Raw genomic sequence first — 21,610 nt, forward strand, 5'->3', positions numbered from 1 at the left:
ACAATAGAATTGAGTAACATAGCAGTGTCAGTTATTAGAAAATCTAGTTACTAGAAACTCACATGCTCAAATGTGGTATATTTCTCTGCTAAAGGACATTAAACAATTGTGAAATGAATAAGAGAAAGGAAATTATTAACCTAAGTAATTGGAGTTTCATTTTGTAAAAAGTTAGACATAATAGCTAACGCTAGATTTATCATTTTTGTCAATCTGAGAAACCATTAGCAAAATGATCAGGGCTAGATTTTAAAAATGGATCATATTTGTTCACAGGATTTATCAATTATACTATCATCAAAAGTAAATAATTATTCTGGTACTATCCTAAATAGCAATATAATAGTAACATTATACACATTAATGTTTTCGCTATAGCTTATTTGGCAAAATATAAAGAAGAGGAAGATCAAGAAGGGCTTAGACAACGTGAAGTACATATAAGAATTTCAACATTAATTAAATTTAAGTTCAGATGAGTAACTATTTACAAGCTTTTTGTTATAAATAAATAGTTATTGCAAATCTCTACTTTCTCTGAAAGTGCAGAATTTCTTCGGAGGCTTTAGAATTTCAAGAATGAAAGGAAATTTACGTTTAAATGTATTTTCTTAAGGAGATATTTTTATATTGTTAAAGAACTTACTTTGTACCCATCGTCATTTAATTAACTTGTGTAAATAACATATTAAATTACTTTAAAAGGTATTCAACATAATGTACAATAATTTGCTATATTATAATTCATACTTGCATAAAAACTGCTGAACTATAATAGAAGCAAAGAGAACTCAAAAACTGCTTTTTATGAAGAGTTGTCGAAAGTTTGGACACACAGCTAACTAAAGTGCATGCTCTATGAGCCACAAGTCTGAAACACAGGTCAAGTGATATGTGTTCCTGGAAGGAAGGGAGCAAGGAAGGGAGAGAGGGAGGGCCAGAATGGAGCATTTTTTATGGTGGAAATGCTGATAGTTTTAAATTCATTCAATTATTATTTATAGAGGATCTGCAATGTACCAGTCTTCTAGGTGCTGGGGATAAAACATGGAAACACATAGATATGTTCCTGCTCCCAATGGAGCTTGATGGGTACAGAGAGGCAGAGAGTAGTTAATACATACACACACAGACCGTAACAAGTGCTACAAAAAAGAAAAATGAAAAAAGAATAGAGAATGCCCCTGGTTGAGGTGTGCAGTTTTAAAGAGGATGCTTACAGAAGGCCTCAAAGAAAAGTTAAATTGAAGCAAAGATCTGGAGAAAGTCAAAATTCGGTGAATGAAACACTCAGAATTTTAGCTGTGGAGGTGGCAAAAAGTGATGGTCAGTTTCTGCACGCTATATGAAAACAGAGTTAATGCCATGAACTGAGAGACTAGATATGGAATGTGAGAGAGCGTGCTCGAGAGGAGGCTTGCTGGAAGATCCAGATTTGGGTGTTGGATACATTAAAGGTGCCTACTGGACATCCACCTGGCAACACTGAGAAGACAGCATTGCATTAAAGTCCAGAAGGTGAGGGTAGCAGTCAGGGGTGGAAGTACATCTTGGATAGTCTTCAGCATGTGGATGACATTTACTAGAGGTGAGATGGCCAAGGGCAGGTAGAGAAAAGAACAGGTGCAGGCACTGAGCCCAGGTACGTTCCATGTTCAAAAGTCTGGGAGATGAGGCAGAATCAGCGACTAACCCTGGGAAAAGCTGCTAGTGAGAGGGGAGGAAAACCAAGTGTGTGGAGCTCTAGATCTGCCTGTGATCCTTTGGGGAAGATGAAGTGATAGAGCCACTGTGTTAAATGCTACCAATATGTCAACAAGTGAGATCTGAGAATTAACTATTAGATGGAAATGCTACTGAGTTGCGCAACACATAAAAATATCAACTCTAATCCAAACAGATATCTATTTATATGCTTTTAAGAATGAAAATATTTTACATCAGCAAATGCTTTAAATTTAAGACTTAAAGCAACCTGAAATCAATGTAACAAGACAATATTTCTGCCGAAATTTCTTACAGAGTCTATAGATGAATGCTGTTTTTTAAGAATAATGCTTTTAAGTATATTGTGAAAACATTTCTATGAAAGTGAGTTATTATTTATTATACCTTGTTTAACTGAAGATGCTGTCATATTATACTGTACATCAGTATTTTAGGTCTCACCAAGAAAAAAATTGTTGCCAGTCAAACTATGATATGCCACCATTTGTAAGATCCATCCTGTTTTCAGAGATGTTAAAACAGGAAAAAATACGTATCTTAGAATTCATGAAATGCCATAGAATTATCTCCTTTTTGTGGCTAGACTAAGGCATACGTTCTATTTCTTTATCAAAAAATGAGACAAACAATAAACACTGTAACTTAACAGTTCTTTTGCAGAATAAGCAATTATTCTCACCACCGAACAATAACAACAAACACACTTAATCACCATCTTTTTTTCCTCCCCCAGTGAAAGTCAAAACCAAAGAGTTAAACTATGAGCACAGCAGAAAAAGTAAGAATTATCAAAACAGGTAAAACATTTTTTCTATGCTGAAATTATTCAGCAGTTAAAATATTACTACAGGCTACTATTAATGTGTCCTATAATTTTAATGTACCTATATGAAAATTATTTCCTGATATATTAGTAAAATTAAACTTATAAGACATGATTTATAAGAGATGACATTTCTAAATTATAGTATTTGTTAACATAAAGAGACAAATATTCTATTTTACCTGATTTAAAATAATAACTGAATCACTAGTGTGGATGATTATTAATTGATTTATTCTTTCAAGAGAATATTTATTGAGCATCTCCTAAGGGTCAAAGTGTCAAGCACCTTTCCAGGCACTGCAGATACTGAGGGAACATAGAAAAAAGAATCTATTCAAGCAGCTTGTATTTTAGGAAAAGGAACAGAAACCAAACACAAAGGAAATATAATGTGTCAGAATGTGGAAACTGCTATGGAGTAAAACAGACGAGATTACAAAGTGGGAAGGGGAAGTTGCCGTCTAAATAGGACAACTTATTTAAGTGACATTAAGTAGGCTTACTGTGAACATTTAAAACATTTCTATTCTTTAAACAGTTACTGCATTCAAAGCAGTGACAATTCTCATTTGGAGCTCTCTACTCACTGGGCATAGAGGGTCAGCAAAAGTCTTGTTTCCTCCACCTTAACTAGAAGGAGAATGATTTTCTTTTTGAAGTGGAAAGAAGTAGCTTCTGACCTCTCTTTTTCACCTGGCATTTTTCCTTTCTTGATATACCAGGTAGGATGGTTAAAATGTCCAAATGTATTTTCATGATGTGGTTACAAACCAAAATATCTCAGTTGACACGAAAATTGAGAAGAGTAATTCAAAACAAGTTTCTGAAGAACGTTCGGATTTCTTTTTGAAATCCAAATCAGAGTAAAAATATAATCAGCCTACTCATGTTCAATCAATCTCGAGATGAGTAATACCTGACTTCCTGGACTTGTAAGTCTTACCATAGTCACATGTTCTCTGAACATGAGAACTAATTAAATTGAATGATATTATATGACACTATATATTATATAATGGGCTAAAATAAACACATGACATCAATGGAAATGAACTAATGTGTTTAAGATTACTGTTCTTAAATTTTTAGAGGGAGATATTTGGTCATCCAAGAGAAATCAGCTTAACATCAAGCTTTCATTTGTAACTTCAATATGAGTTTCTTTAATGCATATTAATTTATTAAATAAGACTTCTGCATTTTCTCCCCTTCCTCAAATAGGGAAAGCTTTTTAATGTGACAAACTAAAAATGCACAATGTTGGAAATCACATAAGTTCTGCCTTAAGCTCTGCCAATAAATATCAGTGTGACTGTTGGCAAATTATTCTATCTTTGTGAACTGCAGTTTTCTCATCTTTAAATGAAGGGATTAGTGAAGACGGTCTTTAAGGTATCTTACTGTTCTAATGTGTACAAGATATCTTACATTAAAAGAAAGAAGTTGAGACACTCTTCTTCATGATGTTACTTCAAACATCAGCACACAATTTGGTTCTACCTGTTACAACAGAGTTCTTATTTCCTGACTCTGTCATGTCATTTATTCTGTATAATCTATAGTCTACAACTTGCAAGACATGAAAACATTATTAACAGTTTCTGATTACGACTGCATCCTTATTAAGAGCCAAATCTATTTAATCCAAGTTTCAAGAAGTTTTCCTGAGGGAATGGCCTCATGCTGAATGAATGAATGTATAACATGACCAGAGATGGGATTGAAAGGAGTTTGAAAACTTTTACTGCAGCAATATCCTCTGTTTTGTTACCCTAAAACTTCAAAATGCATTTAGAATTCTCAAAAAAGAAAAAAATCTGCTTTAATCTTCTTATTGTGGAGAAAGAGACTTGATGATATTTCTTAGCAAAGTTCCAGTGTTGTTCTTGTACCGACTAGTTTATTATCAAGGGAAACAAATTTAATATCATTAAAACAACCTATGGGATTCTACACCACAAAACAAAGACATAACCCAATGCACGGACTAAAGTCTAGGGGTTTTTTACATTCTTTTACAATACACAATATTTTAGTGTAAACATCAAGGTAAATTTTACTGCTGGTTAATTATTTTATTAATAATAGATTGTAATTATTACAAAAGTAGTATATTTGCACTCTTCACAGTTAAACCACAGACACTCAAAAAGAAGAAAATAAAGACATATTTCTATTCACACTCCACTCAGAGATTACCACTGCTGAATCTTCTTTATCGTTCCATATTCTTCCATATGTATATTTTAGTACAAGATCATATCAAATATTCTATTTTGTAAACTTATAATTACCTCCATTTTGCCTGTCAATAAATTTTCATTTTATTTAATATCCAGTCCATATTAAAATTTTTAGGATTGTCCCCGAATAGTTCTTTACAATTGGTTCATCCAACTCAGGATCCAATTCAGTGTGACACACTGTACCTAGCTGTTGTGCTGCTCTCATCTTTAAGCTGGCACACACATCATCCCTGCTTTTTTTTCATGACATTAACTTATTGACAAGAGATAGGTTCCAGTTATCCTTTTAAAAACACTTTCACCTCATTGTTAAGTTTCAATGTCATAAAGAGTTATTAAGTTATTTGGAAACCATGTGTTAACTAACTGCACAGGATGCCTATTTGAAAAAGCTTTTGTTGGAATTCAGAGAAAATTAATCATTGTGCTATCAGGGATTCTGTGCTAATTTTAAAAAGATTGAGTGTTCTCTTGACCCTTCTCCACGGGGAGAAGGGTGTGATACACATCTGCCTGGCAGAGGAGAACAGTCCTTCATGAGTGAACAGGAAGGTGTTTCAAGAACAAAGTCTGGGCTTTCACTTAAATAAATGTCCCTTCTTTGTGATCTCTATAAAGCAATTTCCCCTCCTGTATTCTTTCACCCATCACAATGAAATGTAACTAAGGGTGTATTCCTGTTAGACTGAGTAGTACCAGTTTACCTAAATTAATGTTTATTTAGTATCTAATAATGTTTTCCATTGAGAGAAGCAGGGTTCTGTTTTCTCAAGGTTTTTGCCAAGTCTCATAAATCTGCAAAAAGGCAGTCAGTGTAACTCCTACTAATAATCAAAGTGGCCACACACAGAATAAACAAGGGCCTAGTTTATAAAGTGGTCACTGAGAGACCCTATTGGGGGAAATTTGGGTTTCTCAGTATTAATTTATGATGTGTGCAATGCACTTTGCACTCAAAAATAGAGAATAGGAAAAGAGTTAAAAAATGCATTTAAACAGAGCTTTAATACATTAATGTACTGTTTAACAGCCACCCCACCCCCCAAAAAAAAGCAAAGGAAAAAAAAAAAAACAATGTGTTTCTGTGAATTATAGGGAAGTTGGCAATGAATTTTAGTTGGTTTGGGTATATAAGGATTTCTAAGCAATGATAGATCAACATCACTAAAAAACACAATTTGCTGGGTGTTTCTCCCCCAATTTTTAAATTATACAATGGTTTACTTAAAGCATAAGAAGTCCTTTCTTTACCAACATAACAGATTTTTAAGCCAAAAACGCCTAGCAAAATGTTGAGAAAGTGCTTAGTTTCATCCACAACTTCAGTATCAACTAGAGTTACTTCCATATGAATTTTATTACTTAAAAGTCAAAATTTATTTCAAGACATGAAATTGCATCCTTATTTCAAACTCCACAATACAAACTTTCTGAAGATGTCATAATTTATTTATAAAAGACACAGACTACATCAGGGAAATAAGGAATCTGTCTCATGGTGGTCCTATTTTTATTTAATCGTTCTCCATGGTAATACAGCATTTTCCCAATTTGCATTTGTCAAGGATCTCAGAGAACAGGATGTAGACAACTTTCAGAAAGAAGAATAAAGCCTTTTGATATTTGTTTGGTTTTAGAGATCCCAGGAAGAGATTTTTTATAAGAAAGGAAGGAGGGGATGCCATTTCTTAGTGTCTGAAAACCCTGTCAATATTTTCTTTAATTTTATGGCTCTGTTCATTTTCTCACTAGAAGGATTCCCAGACAAGCAATATGATGTGAACATAATAACCTTTTCTCTTTTTGGCTGAGTGATAGTTTCCCAAAATAAATATAACGCATCTTATACATTTTTTTCCAGAATATTTCTCTCTTGAGCCATGAAGTGAAAAGATCTTCTCTGGGAATGCCAGATGCTAAGACGTTGCCACCTTAATTAGGAAAAGTAACATTAAGAGGAAGTCTACCTCAAGCAATTTGCTGAAACTTTTCTTCTCTTTTCAATAACGCTGCCTCTCACACCTTTACCTATGAGGCAAAAATTACTTCCAATATGAGCATCTTAAAAATTACTCACAAGAATGATGATGGGTACCCACTACACACCAATCATGATTATACACGCAATTAGGTATGAAAATGACATGACACAGTACACTCATATATAGTCAGCTATAGAAGTAAAGTGATTAACAGAGTACCTGACATATAAGTTCTAAAGTAAATGTTAATTTTATTAGCACAGTAATTTCAAGATGGTCAGAGATAAAAATAACATAAAAATATATATGTTGATATATGTAATATTATATTTAATATCAGTTCTAAAATATATACTCGTTCGGTCCAATAAAAATATAATGCAAGACATACACTTTAAAAAATTTTTGTAGCCACGTAAGTAAAAACTAAAGATGAAACCAATTTTATATTCTACTTAATCCAATATATTAAAATATCATCATTTTAACATGTAATCAATAGATAAAGTATCAATCAGATGCTTTATAGTTTTCATTCTAAGTCTTCCAAACCTGCTGCACATTTTACACTTTCAGCATTTCTCTACTGAATGTCAAATTTACATTAGAAATACTTGGTCTGTATTGAGATTTCATAAAATTTACAACTGATAAAGGAGATTGAATGTACTGTAGATGTTTCAAACAAACTTAAAAGTTTTCCAATAACTGAGTGGAGTACCACTTTGAAAATTTAGATTAATTAAAATAAAATAATAAAATAAAGGTGAAATTAAAACTAGCTTTTAAACTTCTGTAAGATGTGGAAATCTGAACCTTTTATCCTTGTCCCCAGAGGCAGAAAACATACTTTGCTGTGAATAGAGGGGAAGGGATTCCCACTGTAGAGATATATTTTTCACTTCAGACTTGATGTGACAGAAAAATGAACACAATTTACACAAACACCAGAATTTCTGTGAAGATCTTCAGCAAGATTTCCAAGTATTTATACCCAAGCTTTTTTTAAAGAGCTAGTCTGCAATATCCAACACTTCTAAGTGAGTTTAGAGCCCAAAATTAAAGCTGTTTGTTCTTATCTTCCTTATGCTCTTCACCACAACTCAGAAACATCTGATTAACATAAAGCAGATAGTAATGTCTCACAGGATTTGCTTAGGATTCACCATGGGTTCTTACTTTAATGCCAATCCATTGATTAACACCTCAAAGATGGGAAAATTGTCATAACAAATCAGCCTAGCTTTGGTGGCCACTGTACTTAACTATGGAGAACAAATAAGTTTTGGAGGGAAATCCTGGAGCAGCTGGTTAATATACACAGTTCTAGCTTGGCTTTTATTAGTGTTTAGTTTGGTTTAATTTATTTGTTTATAAGGCAAGGAGGAAAAATATAATTCATGAAACCTCATTAGGAGTGCTTCAAGGCTCTGAACTGTTGAATATAAATGACATCATAATAATCTATCTTGCGAATTTTTAACCTCTTCCTGGAATGGTTCCATTTAAGTATAGGAATTATGAGGATAGAGACTTCTACTTTTTATCCTTTATTTAATTCCTATTCTGGCATAATGCTTGATACATAAGGCATGTGCAACTTACTGTGGAGAATGAAAGAAACCATGAGTAAGTGAATGAATGGAGCCAAATACAAATTGTGAAGTACTGACATAGGTGTGATGATCTGAAAAACATATTATTGTTTTTTGAGGGTACAGACAAAAGTACATTTCTTAAATCAAAATATAATATAACCAGAAGATATTGATATATTTTATGCTATTGTTATTGTTTATTTTTAGCTCGAAAGGTATTTAAGAACTGAATGACAAAGAAACCGCATTTCTCCACCGCAATTTTATAAACACTTTTAAACTCAATCTACCCAAAATGACAGAGAAACTTGGCATTTCAAAAACTACCTTGGCTACCTTGCTGGACACTCGGAGTACTAAAAATACAACTCATAGGAAAGAACTTGAATAAAAGCAACAGGAAGTTACCATGAGTCAACCTTCTCACTAAGCATGATAATACAGTATGTTTAATAACAAAAAAATCATAAAATATCTCTGGCAGAGAGAAGGGCCTATACTGGGGAGACTATACTAAAAAGCTGAAGTAATCAAGACAGTATGGTACTGCACAAAAACAGAAATACAGATCAGTGGTACAGGATAGAAAGCCCAGAGATAAACCCACACACCTGTGGTCACACCTATATGACAAAGGAAGCAAGAATATACAATGGAGAAAAGACAGTCTCTTCAATAAGTGGTGCTGGGAAAACTAGACAACTACATGTAAAAGAATGAAAGTAGAACACTACCTAACACCATATACAAAAATAAACTCAAAATGGATTAAAGACCTAAATGCAAGACCGGACACTATAAAACTCTTAGAGGAAAACACAGGAAAAACACTTTTTGACATAAACCACAACAAGATCTTTTTTGACCCACCTCTTAGAGTAATGAAAATAAAAACAAAAATAAACAAATTGGACCTAATTAAACTTAAAAGCTTCTGCATGGCAAAGGAAACCATAAACAAGATGAAAAGACAACCCTCAGAATGGGAGAAAATATTTGCAAATGAAGCAACAGACAACGGATTAATCTCCAAAATATACAAACAGTTCATGGAACTCAACAGCAAAAAAATAAAGAACCCAACCCAGAAATGAGCAGAAGACCTTAATAGACATCTCTCCAAAGACGACATACAAACAGACAAGAGGCACATGAAAAGATGGTCAACGTCACTAATTATCAGAGAAATGCAAATCAAAACTACAATGAGGTATCACCTCATACCAGTCAGAATGGCCATCATCAAAAAATCTACAAACAATGAATTCTGGAGAGAACGTGAAGAAAAGGGAATCCTCTTGCACTGTTCGTGGGAATGTAAATTGATACAGCCACTGTGGAGAACAGTTTGGAGGTTCCTTAAAAAACTAAAAACAGAACTATCATATGACCCAGTAATGCCACTACTGGGCATATACCCTGAGAAATCCATAATTCACACGTACCCCAATGACACATGCACTCCAATGTTCACTGCAGCACTATTTACAATAGCCAGGATATGAGAACAACCTAAGTGTCCAATGACAGAGGAGTGGATAAAGAAGATGTGGTGCATATATACAATGGAATATTACTCAGCCATGAAAAGGAATGAAACTGGGTCATTTGTAGAGATGTGGATGGTCCTAGAGTCTGTCATATAGAGTGAAGTAAGTCAGAATGGTCCTAGAGTCTGTCATATAGAGTGAAATAACTCAGAAAAAGAAAAACATATTAACACGTATATGTGGAATCTAGAAAAATGGTACAGATGAACCCACTTCCAGGGCAGGAATAGAGACACAGACATAGAGAATGGACATGTGGACATGGTGGGGGGCAGGGGAGAGAGGGACGAATTTGGAGATTAGGACTGACATATATACATTACCATATGTAAAACATATAGTTAGTGGGAACCTGCTGTATAGCACAGGGAGCTCACCTTGGTGATATGTGATGACCTAGATGAGTGGGATGGGGGTGAGGGGGGTGGGAGGACTGTCAAAGAGGGAGGGTATAAATGTATATATATAGCTGACTTACTTTATGTACAGCAGAAACTAATACATTGTAAAGCAATTATACTCCAATAAAAAAAAAGTTATTTTCGATGACTTGAATTCAAAACTTAAAGAGAGACTCAAAACACATCCACATATAGAAAATATGGTTGGTATAAAAGGATAATTCAATCTACCGTATACTAGTATAGTAGTTTACCATTTTGCAACATATATATGTACACACACACACGACATCACATTTCACACATACTAGTTTTAAATCCGTTACTTAATTCTGCATTTAAGATAGCATGTCGTATTTATAAAAAGAAATTAGTTATATTTTCAAAAGAAAAAATAGCATAGAGGCAGATTTCACAGATAAAAGAAATGGAGGAGTAGCAAGAACCAGTCTCTTCCCATGTTGTATATTTGTGTATGTGTGTGTGTATACGTATGCAAACCAAAACCTCCAGATACTTTTGGTAACATGGCAGCAGACTTTTGAAGCAGGCTTAAAAAGTATGTTGTAAATCAGTGTGGGTGCTCAGAGCAGTAGCAAATTTAAGGAGGATGCTGCAAGGAAAGAGCCTCCGGAAAGGAAAGTCCAGAAGAAGGCACTTGGGTACAGCAATCAGGATAAAGTGAGTGAACTAGGCAAACATTTTCATTGCTCCAGCGAAGGGGTTTATTATGCTGCACACCACAATGTTAACATTATTCACTCACAGTTGTAGGCACATGGATAGAGTCTCTGTCAATCTTTCTAATCACCCCTATTTTTAACTATTCGTAAATATGCCTGTATCTGCAGACCTGCGACTAGCTACCTAGCTAGAAAGCAATTCAATACCCATCACGAAAAATATAACATCAAAATCCATTTAGAGGCAACATCTAGAAACACACATGTACACACACACACACACATATGTATATGTATATATACATATACACACTTACATTTCTAACATTTAGGTGATAGGATTTTATGAAGTTAAAAATATCAAATTATTGTTTTCTTCTAGTACCATATTATTTACATATTATTAGTTTCTCCTAATATTTCACTTACCTATATACTGCACATCCCAATATAAGCTAAGAGCTTTCTGCTCTGTAGTTGGATATGAAACAACCAGAGTCAGTGCTGCACATATAACGTAGGTGAAATGCCCTTCCCATTACCTCCATACAGCCTTCATTCATATGACCAACTCTCTGCTACTTTTCCCCGTAGTTTTTTTTTTTTTGGTCTGCACTGGGTGTTTGGTGCTGCACACAGGCTTTCTCTAGTTGTGGAGAGTTGGGCTACTCTCCATTGCAGTGCGCTGGCTTCTCATTAGGTGGCTTCTCTTGTTGCCAGGTGCTGGCCCCAGGTGTGCGGACTTCAGTAGTTGCAGCATGCAGGCTCAGTAGTTGCAGCATGCAGGCCCTGGAGTGTACAGGCTCAGTAGTTGCTCCGTGGCATGTGGGATCTTCCCAGACCAGGGACTGAACCCATGTCCCCTGCAATGGCAGGTAGATTCTTAACCACTGTGCCACCAGGGAAGTCCCCTTCCTGTAGATTTTTAGTTTTTTAGCTGAGAGAATTCACAAGGTCTCAGACAAACCAGTCTGCCTGGCACCAGTTCTGGGTTTCATTCCTTCAAACACCAGTTGTCTAGTATGAAATCACTGAGAAATGATTTCAATCAGTGAATAAAATTTAAACCAGTTACCCCTGCTACGAAAGCCAGAGATTATGATGACTTAATCTACTCAAAGGAACAGAAATTTTATTAACAAAGTAAGTGGTAGGAAATTAGGATTAAAAATGAACAGATGGGAAAAAAATAAATGGCTCAAAATTTTAATTCAAAATCGTAAGAATGTCAGTGACTAGAATAAGGTATCCCCACGAATGATCAATATTAGCCCTGCCCGAGATATGAAAGAAGAGCTCTACATTATTAAATTTTCTGTTTTACTTTTCACTTAAAATTTGATTTATATTCTTGATGATTCACATTAACATAACTTGCTTTAGTTTTTAGTTCTGAGCCTTCAGTAGGGGACACTGATGGTTCTCATAGTTTATTGTTCAGGAAATGAATAATATCATCTAGTTTAAAAATTCTCATATTTGATTTCTTCTAATAATCCAGATAAGATCCACTGAGTTCCCTAGCTGAGAGTAAATACACATTTCTATAAAATATTTGTTTTTAAAAGGAAACAATGTTTATATAGTTAACTGGGTTACTGAAATGCAAAAATGAGATAAAATGGAAAATTAGTTCAAATCCCCTGACTTACAGCACCCCAGGGTTTGTGTGCATTTAGGATACACACATGAGAAGATAGAAAGTCTCCTCTCGTACATCTCATGGACTGTTGAGAAAAGGTAGTTGGAAAAATGTGTACTCGGAAACTTTGAAAAACACTTAGTCCAACTCTTAAAATGCCATATCAAAATTGAAAATGTCCTAATAGATGCTGATAATATTATTTTCTCAAAACATACAAGTAACATTTGCATCACACAGCCACTGTGTATGCTAACATCAAACTTTCAAAGCCACAAAAAATTATGCTGTGAATCCTGAGAAATATTTGTGATAACTATACTGAGAAAACCAGAAAACACTGAGATTAAAGAATAAGATAATATTAAGGAATAATGAATACTTTGTTTACAGTACTTTCCATTTACTTTCACTCTGGCAGAGGCTTTCTGACTTTTCAGATTTAAGATTCAGGGCCTATGATTCACATTCGCATCTAATAGTTTAGGTGATTCCAAAACTGTGTGCCAAGGCACCCTGGAGTGCTAAGTGAACTCATAGGGCAGGCTGTGGGATACTTTAAAATGTCAAGGTAAACAGAACAGCATTCAACATCTGTCAGACACAGATGTTGTATCATTACAAATTACTAGTCAAGGTATTTCACACTTTCAACATTAAAGAGTGCAACATTCCTTTCAAGGGCATCATAGCTATGCAAAGCTGGGTTTTCAACAGGTCATGAGATAAAAAACAAGTACCTCCTGAAAATCCATATGGAACAGGTAATGAGGATGCAAGTGTTCAATCTGTTTCCAAGGTTTGAGAAGTTGTGCCCAAGACACACATACACACACACACACACACCATCAATGAGTAATTGTGGTTAAGAATAAAATAAAAATATTAATTTATTTTTTCTTCCAATTTAGGCTGTCAGGATATAAATACTGAAGTTGTTTGGCCGGAACGAATAAGCAGTTTGGCTGCAAGTATTTAATAAACAGAATTCTTGGGTTTTGTTTATTTGTTGGCCTAGTGGCACCATGGAAATGTTACTGAGCTAAGGTATTAGGAACTGGAAAGCTTTGGAAATTTCCACTCTAAGTGCTTTTCTAGGAAATTTAAAAATGTATCATTGCAAGTAGCATCTCACACCAAATCATATCTGCAGCAGAATTTGCTACGCAACATACTAACCAATTGACTGCTTGACTCTTCAGGCTTCATTTTAATATCTCCTTCACTCTTCTGTATTTTCCAGCTCTTGCCAGATTTATAGTCAGAAGATTACAGTCACTGAAGCTTTTCTATGTTGCTGTTTTTTTAGTTTATGTCTAAGTTCACCAGGTAGGTAGAAGCCTGGTATAACAGAGTCCTTACTGTGGTACCAAAATCAAGCCCCACTGGAGACAGTCCAAAGCTGACTTTCTTCACACTGACTTCCCTCTGTGGTGATGGTGTTATTTTTGTTTTTTTGTTTCCTCTGAGTTTCTTTCATTGTAAATGTGGGATTAACAAAATAATATTTCAAAACAATGTTTCTAGAATTTTAAAAATAATTTAACCCAGTTATAATATTTAAAAGTTTAATATCACCTTGAACTTTCTTCAAATGCAAAGCAATATAAATGTTTAAATAGCACTGTTGCAATGAACACTGGGGTGCACATAGCCTTTCAAACCATGTTTTTCTCTGGATATATGCCCGGGAGTGGGATTGCTGGATCATATGGTAGCTCTATTTTTAGTTTTTTAAGAAACCTCCATCGCAGCACTGTTTACAATAGCCAAGACGTGGAAGCAACCTCAATGTGCATCGACAGATGAATGGATAAAGTAGATGTGGTACATATACACAGTGGAATATTACTCTGCCATTAAAAAAATGAAATAATGCCATTTGCAGCAACATGGATGGACCTGGAGATGATCATACTAAGTGAAGTACGTGAGACAGAGAAAGACACATATGATATCGCTTATATGCAGAATCTGAAAAAAAAATGATACAATGAACTGATTTACAAAACAGAAACATTCACACACTTAGAGAATGAACTTATGGTTACCAGGGTGGGGAAGGGTGTGGGAGTTCGGGGTTGACATGCAAACATTGCTATATTTAAAATAGATAACCAACAAGGACCTACTATATATAGCACAGGAAACGCTGCTCAATATTCTGTAATAACCTAAATGGGAAAAGAATTTGAAAAAGAATAGATACATGTATATGTATATATACTGAATACTTGAAACTAACACAACACTGTTAACCAACTATACTCCAACAGCAAATAAAAATTAAAAAAATAAATAAGTAGCCCTATTACCTGCAACAAAGAAATACACACACACACCCCTAGGAAATCAGAAGTTATCTGATATCACTGAGACTAAAAGGCAAGTAAAGCAACATAAGGAAATTGCCACAGAAATCCTATGTAAAAATTGAATACAGAAAATAAATTGTTATTCTTGAGGTTTGTTCATTTTCTCCTTCCCTCTCTTGTTCTGCATAGTCTGTCTTCTTTCCCTCCTTCATTCTTCACTTTAGGAATCTTCAATAAAACCAGGTAAACACATATATAAACAATCTCTGGAAATCCTGCAATCCCAAACTAAAGCAAAACTGAGCAAAGCAAACATACAAGCAAACAAAACAGTGTTCTTAACAAACAGCAATAGATTATTTTTAAAATCAACTCTAAGTAGTTCATCAGAAGATTTAATAATCAGACTAGAATATATTTCAATGTTGATTAAAATTGAACTTTATTATTGATTTGCATGTATGTGTGATGATCATTCAGACATGCAGTTTTTAATTTAATTATCACAGTTTATTTGAATACCATTCTTTCTGCATCCTCACAGCATCTCACATAATGCTTTTTGCTTTAACATTTCATATTCAGTTATACTGAACTGAAGGTTCTAGGCCATCTTGAGGTTTTATGTTAGACTTTTCCTAAAAGATGGTAAGTAACTTGTAATTCACATTATAAACTCACAAATTTTAGATCCTCTTTAAAAAGAATCATGTTTTCTAAGCTCATTTGGATAAAAACAATGAAAAAGTCCAGAAAACTATTTGCAAAGAAGACCTGTTACAAATGTGTTACATGTCCAGAATGGTTTTCTTTACTTTCTAATTATACCAAACGTTTACTATTGTATGTTTGCTAAGGCCTGACAATAAAATACAGGAAAATATCATCTCTAAAATTTCCTGCTTCCCTCACTTTGATCTCGTCCTTGTTACGTTTTATGTTTTATTTTATACCTACACTTACTTGTAGAAAAGTATTTGTTTACACAGAGAGGGTGCTTTTTGATCTTAGGTTTTGATTATTTCAAACACCTGCTGGACAAGTTTTACTGAAATGTGCAAGTCAGTAATGACTGAATCGACCTCTTGCTGATTATTGTTAAGCCAAAGCTGCATATGGAAGGATATGCACTATTCACCATCAGCAAGTGAAAGAGATATCAACATTTGCAACTAAATTTGGTCTCAGATGAACAAATTAAACAATCTGGTAGCCAAAAGACATCCATATTCTTGCATAAAAAGGTACAGTAGTGTAATATGAGGACAACATAAACCTATGTTGGGTTTGTGGAGAAGACAAGCTGGCAAGGACGAAAACAACCTCAGACTGAAGAAGTGTGTAAATGATTGATAATATAGTAAAAGTAAACAGAGCTACTGATAATGTCTGGAAAACAGTGAAACAACAGAGCATTAATGGAGCCAGTAATAATTTAATAATAAAAGAGCATTGATAAGATTAGGCACTACTGATACGCCTTGAAATATATATTGATAATCTATCAAAACAATTTCTATAAAAAGTATATTTTAGAAAACAAATACAAATATTGATTCAGATGAAAAACTGACCAACTGCTTGTCGCCCACATGGTAAATTTTGTTATTCTATGAAACTAATAAGATAGTAGAAAGCCCTAGCATAGTTGTCAATCTTTTGCTCTTGGTGCCCATGCAAATCAAATTCAAGTAGCCTCAGAAATCAGGACACTTGCACTTGTCCATACTGACAATTAACAGAAAGCTCTGACCCTGATTCTGAGAGAGAGAACTAATTATTGACAGGTAATTTCTACTCTTGATGACACTAAAAATTAAGTGACTGGTAGGACCCAAGGCATCATAATGACTTTACACTCTGTTTCAATGAAAAATAGTCAAGTGATATGGCAGAGACTCAACTATCATTTGTAACCCAAGGTCTTTTTGAACTGATCATATCTGTAAAGAATATTGCATGTGGTATGGACATAGATTATCCAAAGACTGCTAGCCTTGGCAAACTGTCATGTGGACGGTCTCCTCTCCCTCTCTCAGCTCAGCCCAAAGAGCCCCTTACCTTGCCCCTCTTTTCCAGCTTGCTCCTGACTGCCTGGCCTCCTATCTCCCGAGCGCTGCTGAACTGAAAAGTGCTCAGATGTTACAGACGTCGGAGAACGTCTAAGTTCCAAACACTCCCTATGCCCCATTTCCTTAGGCTATACAGTAATTAAAGCTCAGATATTGATAATTCATAGTGGCTGATAACACGGGCCTTGAATAGACTGCTTAAATATTTTACTAAATAAAAGATCGAAGAAAAACCCAGAAGGACTAATAGATGAGAGGACAGAGAGGTACACAAATCCCAGCATGTGGGGGGTCTGCCACTTCCTCTGTGACAAGGCAGAGCAGGCATTAACACTTTAGAAATGAACATGTATGAAATGCACTTGCCCAGTTTATTTGTGCTTTTTATTGCAAATGAAGTAATGGTTGGGATGGCAATGATGTGAAATACAGTAGGACAGATTGTTTCTTTGTTTATAGGAAAGTAGAAGTGCAGTATAAAGTGCACTTTGTAAATGTACCAGAGAGAACCATAAACCTGAATAAGCCTATTGATGAAAATATAACACAAGGTGATAACTTTAGGTTAGCCCTGAATAATAGACAACCATAAAAAATAATTGGGCTTAAACACATAATCTAGAGAAAAGAGTAAAATCTTTTTTCAAAAAATACATACAACTGAAAGGAATTTAGCTAAAGTTCAAATTTACTTTAAAAATATACTTCATATTTTGAAATACAACACAGTGTGTCTTTCTACTTATAAGGAATTATATCATGTTATTATTGGCAGCTCCCTTCATATTTTATCACATTGCTTTCAAAAATGATGTAATAGTCTATGTTGCAAATGTTTTTCCAAATTTTTATTATAAAAAATTTTAAATATTTGTAAAACATAAAGTGTACTGCAAACATCCATACACTCATACCCAGATTCAATGATTAACACTTTTCTATATTTGCTTTGTCACATATCTATACATCCTGCCAAGCCATCTGATTTTTTTAAGAAAATTTTTAATGTGAGATGAAGCTATCAATACACTTCACCTCTAAACACTTTAGCATGATATACTTTTCTTTTCTCTTGTAATTTAAAAACATGTTGCTAAGAGATAATAATTAATCAAATACATTTTTCACTGTTAACTAATTCACTAGGAGGCTAGTAACTTGTCCATTAGAGCTTAGTACTCATGAGTCAACAGCGTTAGTTTTAATCTCCCTGATGGGTCAACTAATTATTTCTTTTCCATGGGTACATATTAAATTTCTGGTAACACTTAGTCATACTGAAACTTAATGTATTTCCAGCAAGGGAGTAATATGCAAGAGTACATGAATCTTTAATTATAGACAAATCAGTGAGCAACCCCTACTGATGGTGCTTATTAAAGACATTTTGTAAATGATTCATTTATAAATTTAGTGACTGTGAAACATTTATTATTTGAAAGGCATAATAATATAATTATAGCTTTTTTTACCTTCTAGGTATATCATATTTACAGATATGAATGCTTTATTTTATTTTAGGTATTTATTTCTAATGCAGTTAACTCTTTAATAGAATGCAAAGTATCCAAGAGTCTAATATGACCAATGTGGTCTTGGCACCTATCATAGCACAAGTAAACAGTCTTGGTTTCTCATTAAAAAACTGAGGTACCGGGGCTTCCTAGGTGGCGCAGTGGTTAAGAATCTGCCTGAGAATGCAGAGGTCACGGGTCTGATCCCAGCTCCAGGAAGATCCCACATGCCATGGGGCAACTAAGCCCGTGTGCCAAAAAATTAAAAAAAAAAAAAAAAAAGGATAAAAAAAAAAAAAACCTGAGGTACCTTAATCAACAACAATTTAACACTGAGCTGATGATATCATGAATGAACAATAGGACTCATCACACATATACAATTCCCCTTATTTTACCCGATATGCTTTTAAGTCCCAATTTACCTGGACTTATTCAATTATACTGATTTTTCTTCTAAGGTTGGTAGTTTTTAATCACCTGCTTCTGACATATATATTATATATATATTAGCTTAGAAGTGCTACATGTAGACAAAATAAGGTGTTACTATATTTATATCTCATACTATTCCATAAGATAAGTAATTCTTAATATAACAAAGCAGTCTCCAACTTTTACATATTTCATAGAATGCCAGAGCTTGATTCTACCAATCTGAAAGAACAAGTGGATTTTCAAGAGTATCAAAGTTCCAAAATTCTCTCTTGAGAAAAACAAGTATTTATTTAACTTTTATGGTCTTGATGGCATTTTAATTCAATGTTGAAAATTGTTAAGATGTTTACCAACTTACGAGCAAACTGTATCCCCTCATGTGTTGTTTAAATTTCCCTCCAAAGATATTAACTGATATATTTTACCCACATTCCATTGGTATAAGGGATACATTCAAAAAGATAGCTAACAAAAGTTTAGAAGTTGACATTTTTTTAAATTAAAGGGCCAATCTGTCTACCCAGAAAATCATTAGCATAATAGTAACAAAAAAATAGTTATGCCATATGAATATCTTATAGACTATAAACCCTTCATGGAAATTCCTATATGAAACCTATGACAAAAAATAATGATTCAAACACATTTTGTTTGGAATAATGATGCCATTAACACTTGGCACTACGGTTCCCAAATGGAAGTGAGTTTGCATAATAGTTTACTCTTTATAAAGATAAATACAGTAAGTCACTGTGCAGAGAAGCAGACATGCTTTAGGAACAAATGCCACTTTGAGATATAGAAAATCTCACTATCCGGACACAAGCCTACTTTTTAAGTCCATTTTTTTTTTTTTTTAAAGATCTGGGTTTTGATTCTCTCTTCATTTTATGAAACAGAGATTCATTCAAATTTGCTTAGATGGCTAAAGAAAGTCAATACTAAAAACTTGGCAGTAAATACATTATGTTAATATCAAACAAGTAACAATTTTGATTTTAATGTTGAAATACTGGTGTAGTATACTGAATGAAAATAACTTGAATAAAAGACTCTGGTCATTTTCAAAATATTAACAGAATGATTTTTAATTCATTTTCCTAAGTGAGACTAAGTTCCTTCATAGATGCTTCTACGAAGAAGTTAACAATTTGGTGTCCCTAAACAGGCCTCACTGTACAATTCACGCATCTTTTCTCCACTATTTGATCCTTATCTAAACCCTGTGTATTTTACCTAAAGTGCTCACTCTAATATTCTGAGGTCTGGGTCCTGTGCGTGAAGGTGATCAGCCACCTCTACTTTTGTATTTTGCTTTCCCGATACTTACAAGTAAATGAAAAGCACTAACGTATAGCTTTACAATGCATCACCACTATCTGGGGAAAACACAGGAGAACAAAACAACACAATCTCTGCTGGCAGAGGTGTAGTTCCTTTCCCCAACAATACCCTGTTCTCAACTTTTCACTTTAGTTACCTAAAGCACACTGACTTGCAATATCACTCAGAAGTTTTTCTATTCTACTAAAAGCAAAAGCTCAGAATTCCTTCTTCACCCATTCCCACCAACCGTGCCTGTTGTGTCTGCCTGCGGGGTTAACCACATCAATCCTTGCGGCAGCCACTGGTCTTTCCCTCCATGATCCTAGTCTCTTGGGCCATTAACCCCCTTTGGTTACTCCATTTCCTAGTCACACTAGACCCTCAAATTAACATTGTGACAATGACGGCTCTTTCACCTGAAAATTCTGCAACCAGGTATAAGCATATGAAGTAACTGAGGGGACTGTAAGAATTCCTCGCCACCATCTCCAAATACTCCCTTTCAGCAAGTTTCAGAGGGGTGTTTAGGAGCCTGGATTAGCCATTAGTCCAGGTGGTAAGACCCAGGCCAACCACTGGTGACCAGCCACTGATTTTAAACTTGTTTCCCAAATCCACAGTACCTGATTCAACTTTTCCCCCAAGCCCTAATCTTTATCTGTCTTTACTACCTAATTCCTAGACTATTATAATATTTTCCTAGCAACTTTCCCAACCTCCCTCACTTCTGTTCTCCATTTTTACCCAAACCACATTCATCCTCTTGAAGGTTTTGGTAAAATTCAATTGGCAAGCAACGGGAAGCCTTTTGCTGTTTCATGTACAACTTTTCGAGGTCCTCCTCTATTTGACCAAAACTTCTTTGGAATTTCTCTCTCATATCCCTATACTTTGTGAATAAAATGCTGCCTTATTCTCACTTAATCATCACATTTTGGAAGCCAGCTCTTGTTATATATGAGAACACAAGTGACGATGTAAGTGATTCGATGAGGCTACACACAGTTCATCACTTTTAGAGCAGGGTCTAGAGTCACAGGTGCTGCATTCTCTCCCTCACGCTATCCTGCAGACGCCAGGACTTCAGGAACCATCATGTGCTGGGAGGAAGGAAGCAGGAAAGGCGGGGAAGAATAGAGTAAAGGAAGAAAGGACTAACAAGTATTTAAGAAACACAAACCATGATTTTCATTGTAACTATTTAGAGACATTATACCTATCGTATCTTTCCCCAAAACATATAATTTATGGATTAAAAACTGAACTAAATGTCATTTTATTAAGTTGCA

General features: G+C 34.6%; 1 protein-coding gene across 7 annotated transcripts in view; it reads right to left on the reverse strand.

The window, feature by feature from the left end:
- Positions 1-21,610, reverse strand: part of SEMA3D (semaphorin 3D) — a 197,287-nt gene that overhangs the window by 146,651 nt on the left and 29,026 nt on the right. The gene's annotated exons all lie outside the window — the stretch shown is intronic.

The sequence above is a fragment of the Hippopotamus amphibius genome, chromosome 4 (genome assembly GCF_030028045.1).
Source record: "Hippopotamus amphibius kiboko isolate mHipAmp2 chromosome 4, mHipAmp2.hap2, whole genome shotgun sequence".
Classification (NCBI taxonomy): Eukaryota; Metazoa; Chordata; class Mammalia; order Artiodactyla; family Hippopotamidae; genus Hippopotamus; species Hippopotamus amphibius.